Source organism: Aethalodelphis obliquidens, unplaced genomic scaffold (assembly GCF_003676395.1).
Source record: "Aethalodelphis obliquidens isolate GAN/ISIS:26980383/991018 unplaced genomic scaffold, ASM367639v1 scaffold50, whole genome shotgun sequence".
NCBI lineage: Eukaryota > Metazoa > Chordata > Mammalia > Artiodactyla > Delphinidae > Aethalodelphis > Aethalodelphis obliquidens.
The window spans coordinates 3,271,894-3,279,281 of record NW_020837994.1 but is presented as its reverse complement, the minus strand read 5'-3'; positions in this window follow the sequence as shown (position 1 = coordinate 3,279,281).

Here is a 7,388-nt window from a genome sequence, read left to right as displayed (position 1 = left end):
CAGGGTGAGGAAGGATAGTCTGAAAACCATTAACAGAGAATCTTCAGTCCAGGGGAGACACAGAGCAGAGGTGCATGGCCCCTGCAGGAGAAGTTGGGTGGGGAGGTGAAGAGGGGTTGAGAGCCGGGCAGGAGGGGTCTCTCAACCACAGCGCCATCCCTCCTCCACCGCATGCTCCATCCCAGGTTGGACGCGAACCAGTGCATGTCTGTATATCTGTGCGTGTCTGTGTGTCTGTGTGTGTAATCAATGTACCTGCCTCTTATGATTGTTAGGCGGCTTAAACAAGCTAACCCTTCGTAAAAGGCTTGTGCAGGGCCTGGCACTTCCTAAGTTCCCTATAAATATAAATATTCCTGAGTTCTCCCTGATGAAGGGGAGAGTACAGTGGTAAAGAGCCCAGCTCTGGAGGCAGGCTGCCTGGGTCACTAAGTGTCAGCGACAGTCAGCACTGCGGGTTACTGTGGGTCTGTGACCACCTGTGTTTGGTCCTCAGCGGCAGCAGTTCCATATGCTCTGCTCAGCTCTCTCCCCATCTCTCAGTTGGCAGCAAGTCTTTCTCCCTCGAGGCACTCCATTCTCATCAGACAGGATGCTCTTGTTGCAAAGGGAATGCACTCTAACTTCCTGCCGCTCAAACTCACCAGAGTCCGTTCCCACTCTCACTCTGTCCTCCTGCTGGCCTGCCCCATAGAAGAGACTTCCTGCGTCCCATCTCTGGGCTCCCTGCCTCTTCCTCCCTCTGGCAGATCCCTTCTCCACCCAGCACCTCCCCGCTTTGTCCTCACCCGCTTCCATCCCTGTGGAAACACGTTCAACTTCCTCCCCCACCCCTCCGATCAGCAGGCCCCCTGCCTCCCCTCCACCCTGAGCCTCAGGCCCGGCTCACCAGTGCCCCCACCTCCCCCAGCCCACCCCCACCCCTGCCCTGCTCTCCAGACACCCCTTTCCCTGGCTCCCTCCCATCTCTTGGGCCACAGGAGCCGCTTCTCCTGCCAGAGTTGGTAGTGTCCCCCCTCCATGCTCCACGCCTAGCTGCCCTCACGCTGTCTGCTCCAGCCTGTTCTGGCTCCAGCAGCCAAGTGCCAATCCACACATGGCCTCTGCTGCCTGGCCAGCTCTTCTGGGCTCCATTCACCTGCATCTGGTGGCCCCAGGCCCAGCTGCTCTGGGGAGGACAGGGTTTGAAGCCTGGGACAGACTGACTCCCACTCAAGTCTCTGCAGGCTTTTATGGAGTGCACAAACTCATAGATCCCATCGTCTCCGTGCATCTTCACCAAGTGTCCATCTTGCCCGTCTTGCATTCCACATGGGATGGGGGCTCACTCTCTCACACTGAGAGAATCCATCTCTCTGCCTGGAAGAAAGTCATCCTCTAGTGAGAGCTGCCCCTAGTGCATCAGAGACTGGAGAGGCAGAGACACACCGGGACAGGATGGTTGGAAGTGCTGCGTCATCCCTTCCAAGCTAGGTAGCCTTGGGAAAGTTCTTGCCACTCTCTGAACTCAGTCTACTTACCTGTCAGTGGGGACATACCACCTACCTCATTATGGGGACAGTGTTTGGCCTGAGCCTTGGAACAGAACAGGCATCCAGTGACTGGGAAGGCGGCAGGATTTCAAAACAGCTGGGCAGAAGGCAGGGCCATTAGCTGCCCCTTGCCATATGTGTCCCAAGGCTGCTGCACTGACATCCAGGACTTGATCCAGGGTTAAAAATGTCAAAGGCCACCTTACTGCACAATCTTGAGTCCTCTGTTTCCGCCTTGAAAGTCCTTTTCATGCCAAGGGCAGAGAGCAGGTGCCAAACAAAATCAAGGAATCATATCTATTCATTGAACAAACTTTCCCTGTCTCGTACTGCACGCACGGCCCTGTGCTGGGCGCTGACTCAGAGATCCACCAGACCCACTATCCCTGAGGAAAGCTTATGGATTGGTGCGAAGAAGGACATGCAAACAGAAAACTAACCCTCAAGGTGGTCACAGCTGGGACAGAAGGCAGCCTGGGGTCGTGGGAGCCGGGCCGGGGAGGTTCCAGGGAAGCTAGCACAAACTCACAGATCCCAAGAAATAGGGAACTTAAGAACCCAGATCCTGGGAATTCCCTGACAGTCCAGTGGTAGGACTCAGCGCTTTCACTGCGGGGAGGCCCAGGTTCAATCCCTGGTCCAGCTAAATCCCGCGAGCCACGGGTGCGGCCAAAAGAAAAGAACCCAGATCCAAAATATGTGAGGCTTTCTGCGCACCAAGAGGAGGCAGTGAGTGTGGTCCCCTCGCTGGGTATCACCAGGACACGCAGGCGGGGTGGGGAGGTGTGGGTGACACCCCGAAACCCACTTGTTCTGCCAGATTCATCTCATCAGTGAATCCCTTAATGCAGTGGTCCCCAACTTTTGTGGCACCAGGGGCGGGTTTTGTGGAAGACAATTTTCCATGGACAGGGAGTGGGGGTGTGGGTTGGTTTCGAGATGATCAGGCATTAGATTCTCATAAGGAACGTGCAACCTAGGTCCCTCGCATGCGCAGCTCACAGTCGGGTTCCTGCTCCTATGAGAATCTAATGCCGCTGCTGATCTGACGGGAGGCGGGGCTCAGGCGGTAATGCGAGTGATGGGGAGCGGCTGTAAATACAGATGAAGCTTCGCTCCCTTGCCTGCCGCTCACCTCCTGCTGTGCGGCCCGGTTCCTAACAGGCCATGGACCGGTACCCGTCTGTGGCCTGGGGGTTGGGGACCCCTGTCTTAATGGACCAGAGAGGGTCATGGAGCCAGATTATACTTTCATGTCTATAAGGTTGGTTTTCTAAAGGTGGGGTAGGGAAGGGGCATCAGGGTGCAGCACAATGAGCTCAGGCCAGGCCTAGCCCTACTCTGCCATGTACCATCTGTGTGACCCTGGGGAAGTCACTCTCCCTCTCTGGACCACAACTTTTTCATCTCTAAAGTGGGAGCATGCATTCCCACCTCCAGGGCTGTGCTAAGGATGAACAGAGATCACGCATAGGGATGCACGGGCACAGGGCTAAGCATAGTGTAGGGATTCAGCAAACGTCACTTTTCTTTCTTTGCTCTGAGAGAGCTGGACCATGCCCAGGACACACTGCCCTGGGGAGTGATGGCAGCCTGAGCAGCCGGGTAGGGGGGACACTGATGTGTTTCAGGGACCCCGGGACCGAGGCAAGCCGCTCCTGGGACAAAGCCGCCTGCTTCCTCCTCTTCATTCCCACAGTTTTCCTTCCGGAAGAAAGGCCCCTTGGGAGGGAGAAGGAGCGGTGGGAAGTGGAGACAGGGCACGGCGCGGTGGGTGGAGAGGGCTCACACCAATATGTTTTGGTGGTGGTTCTTTCTCTTTTGATCTCTGAGCTGCTGTTCCTGACTGCAAGCTTGGGGACAGGCGGGGATACCCCAACCTAGATGGGCCACTGGGGCACTAGGCCTGGAAGGGGTCCTGGACTTGGGAGGTCAGGGCTTCAGACTGCTCCTGGGGAGACCTTGGGCTCAGCTTCCCTCCTTTCTAGGCCTCAGCAACAGAGAGGATTTGGACAACCTGAGCCCAAAGACCCTTCCAGCCCTAACATTCCAGAGCCAGGGTGTGGGAGAGCAAATCTGCATTCCAGGCTTTTCTCTGCCACCCACTCGGCTTTGGGAGACTCTCAGCCTCTGTCTCCTCGGTTTCCCTGTCTGAACAATGAGTGGGCTGATCTTGGTGATATAAGGACATCATAGGTCCTGTCCATTGTTTTGAGTGTCTCCTGGGGTGGCATTCTAGACCTCTTTCCCTGAGTGTGGCCATCCAAGAGGAGGGGGCAAGAGTGAGAGATGGGAAGTGGGGAGGGGAGGGGGCAGAGAGGGCTGGACTCTGGGGCCTGGAGATGGGGCCCTGGATGTGGAGCCCCAGCCCAGGCCACTTCAGGGACAGTGATCCCTCCCTATGTAGCATACAGAGCCCCCCTATACCCCCTGTCACAGAATTCCTGTGAGCTAGCTGGCCAGGGGCCCCATTTTACAGATAGGAAGACCAAGGCCCCAAGGCAGGAAGGGATTTGCCCAGAGTCACAAGGCTGGTCAGTGGCTAAGGTGGAATTTGGCAGCAGCGGGGGGCGGGGGAGGAAACTTATGAAAACTCCATGGCTTCACACCCCTCATCACTGGCCACAGCGGCCCATCCTCCATAGGATGGCCATTGAGTGCCACCCCTCACGGTGCAGGGGAGGAACCTGAGGCCCAGAAGAGAGCAGGGCCGTGCACTCTCCCCACTGACTTTAGTTGCAGTGTCTGTGACAGTCCACAAAGCCCAAATGTCTTCGCTAGCAGCCTTGCTTGCTGTCTAAAATCCCCTATCAGAGGCCCCATAACTGGGTAAATAAAGCATGTGTCCTGAGACCCACGTGCTGAGAGGCGCAGAAGACAGAAAAGCATTACAGGCATGTGGTATCCTCAGACTCCAGGACAGCCAAGGAAGAAGGAAACCCAGGGATTAGTGGGGGACAAGGGGTCCAAAAGGGGACAGGCGCTTGCTGGGGCCCACAGAGGGTTGAGCTCAGTCAGGCAGCCAATCCAGGCCCTGCTTCCCCAGCCCAAGTTGCCCCCTCCTTCTGCCCCTGCCCCAGGCCCTTACTTCTATGTATGGTCCTGGGAGCAGGAGGGCCTAGAGCGACAGGGAACACCTCCCCCAACCTGGGTCCCTCTTCCAGGGGGTGCTGTGGGCCGCAGCGGATTAATGGTGCAGAGGCCGCTCATTTCCTCTGGAGATAGGCCCCACCACACAGCCCCCCATTGTTGGCGGCCCTTATCTCGGGAAGTTCCGCTGGCTGCATCCGGAGGAGGCATTCGGGCCCCTCCGGCCCCGGCCTCACCTTTCTTTGCCTCTTGGAGGCTGGAGAGCTTGGCAGGGCTGGGATCATGCAGGCTTGATGCGTGCCCTCCCACTCCCCCTCAGAAGTCTAGACATCACCTGAGGGTCAGGGGGCTCCACGGAGGGTGCAGCTTGGCGGGGCTGGGGTTCTCAGCTGGGTTTCAGAAAAGAAGACCTGGGGGAGTCAAGGATGACCTGGAAGGGGTAAGGCTGGAGGTAGGGAGGGTGGGAGGCAGTGCAGGGAGAGAGCTGGCTGCACTCAGGGATCCCACCGGGATAGGGCGGGGCAGGTGCCACGTTCCTCTGCTTCAAACCCTCCTTGAGGACTGCACGCAGCCTCTGCCCATGCTGGCCCCTCTGGCGGAGCGCCCTCCTTGGGGTGCTGACATCCACCTTAAGATGTAACATGGGTATCACATAACTCCTTCAGGAAGCCTTCCCTGACCCCAGCTTGTTGGGGACCCCCCAGCCAGGCTCAGTACCCTTCAGCCCCTGAGCTTCACCCCCTGCGCTTCACCCCCTGCCCCATCAGAGCCCTGAGTATCTTGTGTAAATGCAGGTCTGTCCCCCAACTAGACTGGACGTGTTTTGATGGTGGCGACCCCTGTGTCGTCAGGACTTGCCCCAGACCCACGCTCTCCAGCCCGGCAAGGAGTTGGGCCCACTGAAGCTTGTTCCCCAGCCACGGCTGCCTCCCACAGACACTCTAGGGCCCTCCCCACAGACCTGCCTCTGCTGGCAGCCCACCTAGCCTTTCACCACCATGCTTTTGTCAAGAATGTCCCTCTACCTGAAACGCCCTCGCCACGTTTCCTCCTGGCAAAATTCCAGCCATTCATTAGGGACCACTCAGGGGCCACCCCCACTTGGAGTCCTTCTGAGCCCACCACTGATGCGGGGACTTTAACAAATGTCTCTCTCCCTTCTTGATCAGAGCAGCTATGTTCAATAAATAGTTTGGTTAAAAGGGTCCAACGGCTTAAAAAAAATAGAGTTTAAAACAACTGATTTTGTCCATCTAACCCTTAACAGATAAAGACACTGGTCATCTGATATTTTATGAGAAGTCTAGAAAACAGTAGGTTTTCATTTTAACAGAGGCTTTCAATACCTTCCCCCCAAGAAGTGATTTAATGGAGGTAATTTAGTCAGTGCGAGAGTATGATAAAGCAGTGATATCTGGGGACAAAAGAGTCTACCCAGGCCTCTACACCCTACCCTGAAGGCAGCTTTCAGAAAGGGCTGGCTTTCAAAAGTCCTCACTCTTGTCACACAATCCACCCAAACTCCTGGAACTGGACACGCAGAGGCATGGAAATCTTAGGAGGAATCAGGGAGTCCTGGCATGGACACCTCAGCGCCTCCAAGATCTGAGAGCCCAAGGATCTCACTTAGTTCTTGGCCCCTGGAGTGAGGGGTGCTTCAGGCAGAGGAGGTCCCCGACCTGGTGGCCACAGGCAAGTTACTCCCCTCCCCTCATTTCCTCTCCCCTCCCCTCCCTCCTCTGTCCTCTCCTCTTCCCTTCTCTGGGTCCCCTACTCTGCACCTGCTCTCCTGGCCGCCCAGCCTCTGTGGGGCTTAGAGGATGCTGCCAGTACCACTGCTTTCCCCATCTGACAGGAGAGCTGGCTCACAGCAGTCCCCTCTCTCCCGCCCTCAGCTCCACCTCTACAGACATCTACCTTCTCCCAGGCCAGCCCAGGAGACGGGGGATGGGAAGAAGAGCCCCCCCCCCCCCCCCCCACACATACACACACATAAAGAGGCTCGGACAATCTGGCTGGATGGGTGTTGGCACCCAGCAGGTGCTCAGTAAATGCCTTCTCCTGCTGCTGTCACCACAGCACAGGAGATGGAGCACACACTAGATCGGGACAGCAGCTTTGCCTCTCTGAGCCTTTGCTTCCCATCTGCAAACTGGGGGTGATGAGAATCCCAACCTTCCAAGGCCACGGGGAAAGCTAATTGAGAAAATGTGCATGAAATGCCCAGCCTGCTCCTGGCTCTGGCAGCCTGAAGGTCAGGCCTCACGGCTCTGTCTTCATCTTAGGCGGAGGGCAGTGGTGGCTACTTAACCACACATACCCAAAGGCATTATCTGAAAATCAGGAGGTCAGTGAGGTGGCCCTCGGCATGGTCCAGGGGAGAGGCGATGTGGCCTGAGCTGGGCGGCGCTCGGAGGGAGTGACATTTGTCATGTCCCAGCGGTCCCTATCCTACAGAGGGGAAAACTGAGGTCACCCAGCAACAAATCAGGGGTATAGCAGGGTTCTGAGGCAAGTCAGAGCTCTGTCTTCAGCCCCTCAGCTGGGCCTGTGTGTCTAGACCTCCTGCCCTACTTCCCAGGATGCCCTTGTGACCTCCTGTGTGGTTGGTAGAACAGCAGCAGACTCAGTGGGGCTCCAGGCCTGACCCATTCCCAGCCTCTCCCTTCTAGACTCCAGGAAGTCTGGAGCCCTGCAGACTCCCAGGAAGGTCCCTGGCCTGGGCTGGCCAGGGCCTCTGTAGGTTGAGACACTGGGAAGACTGAG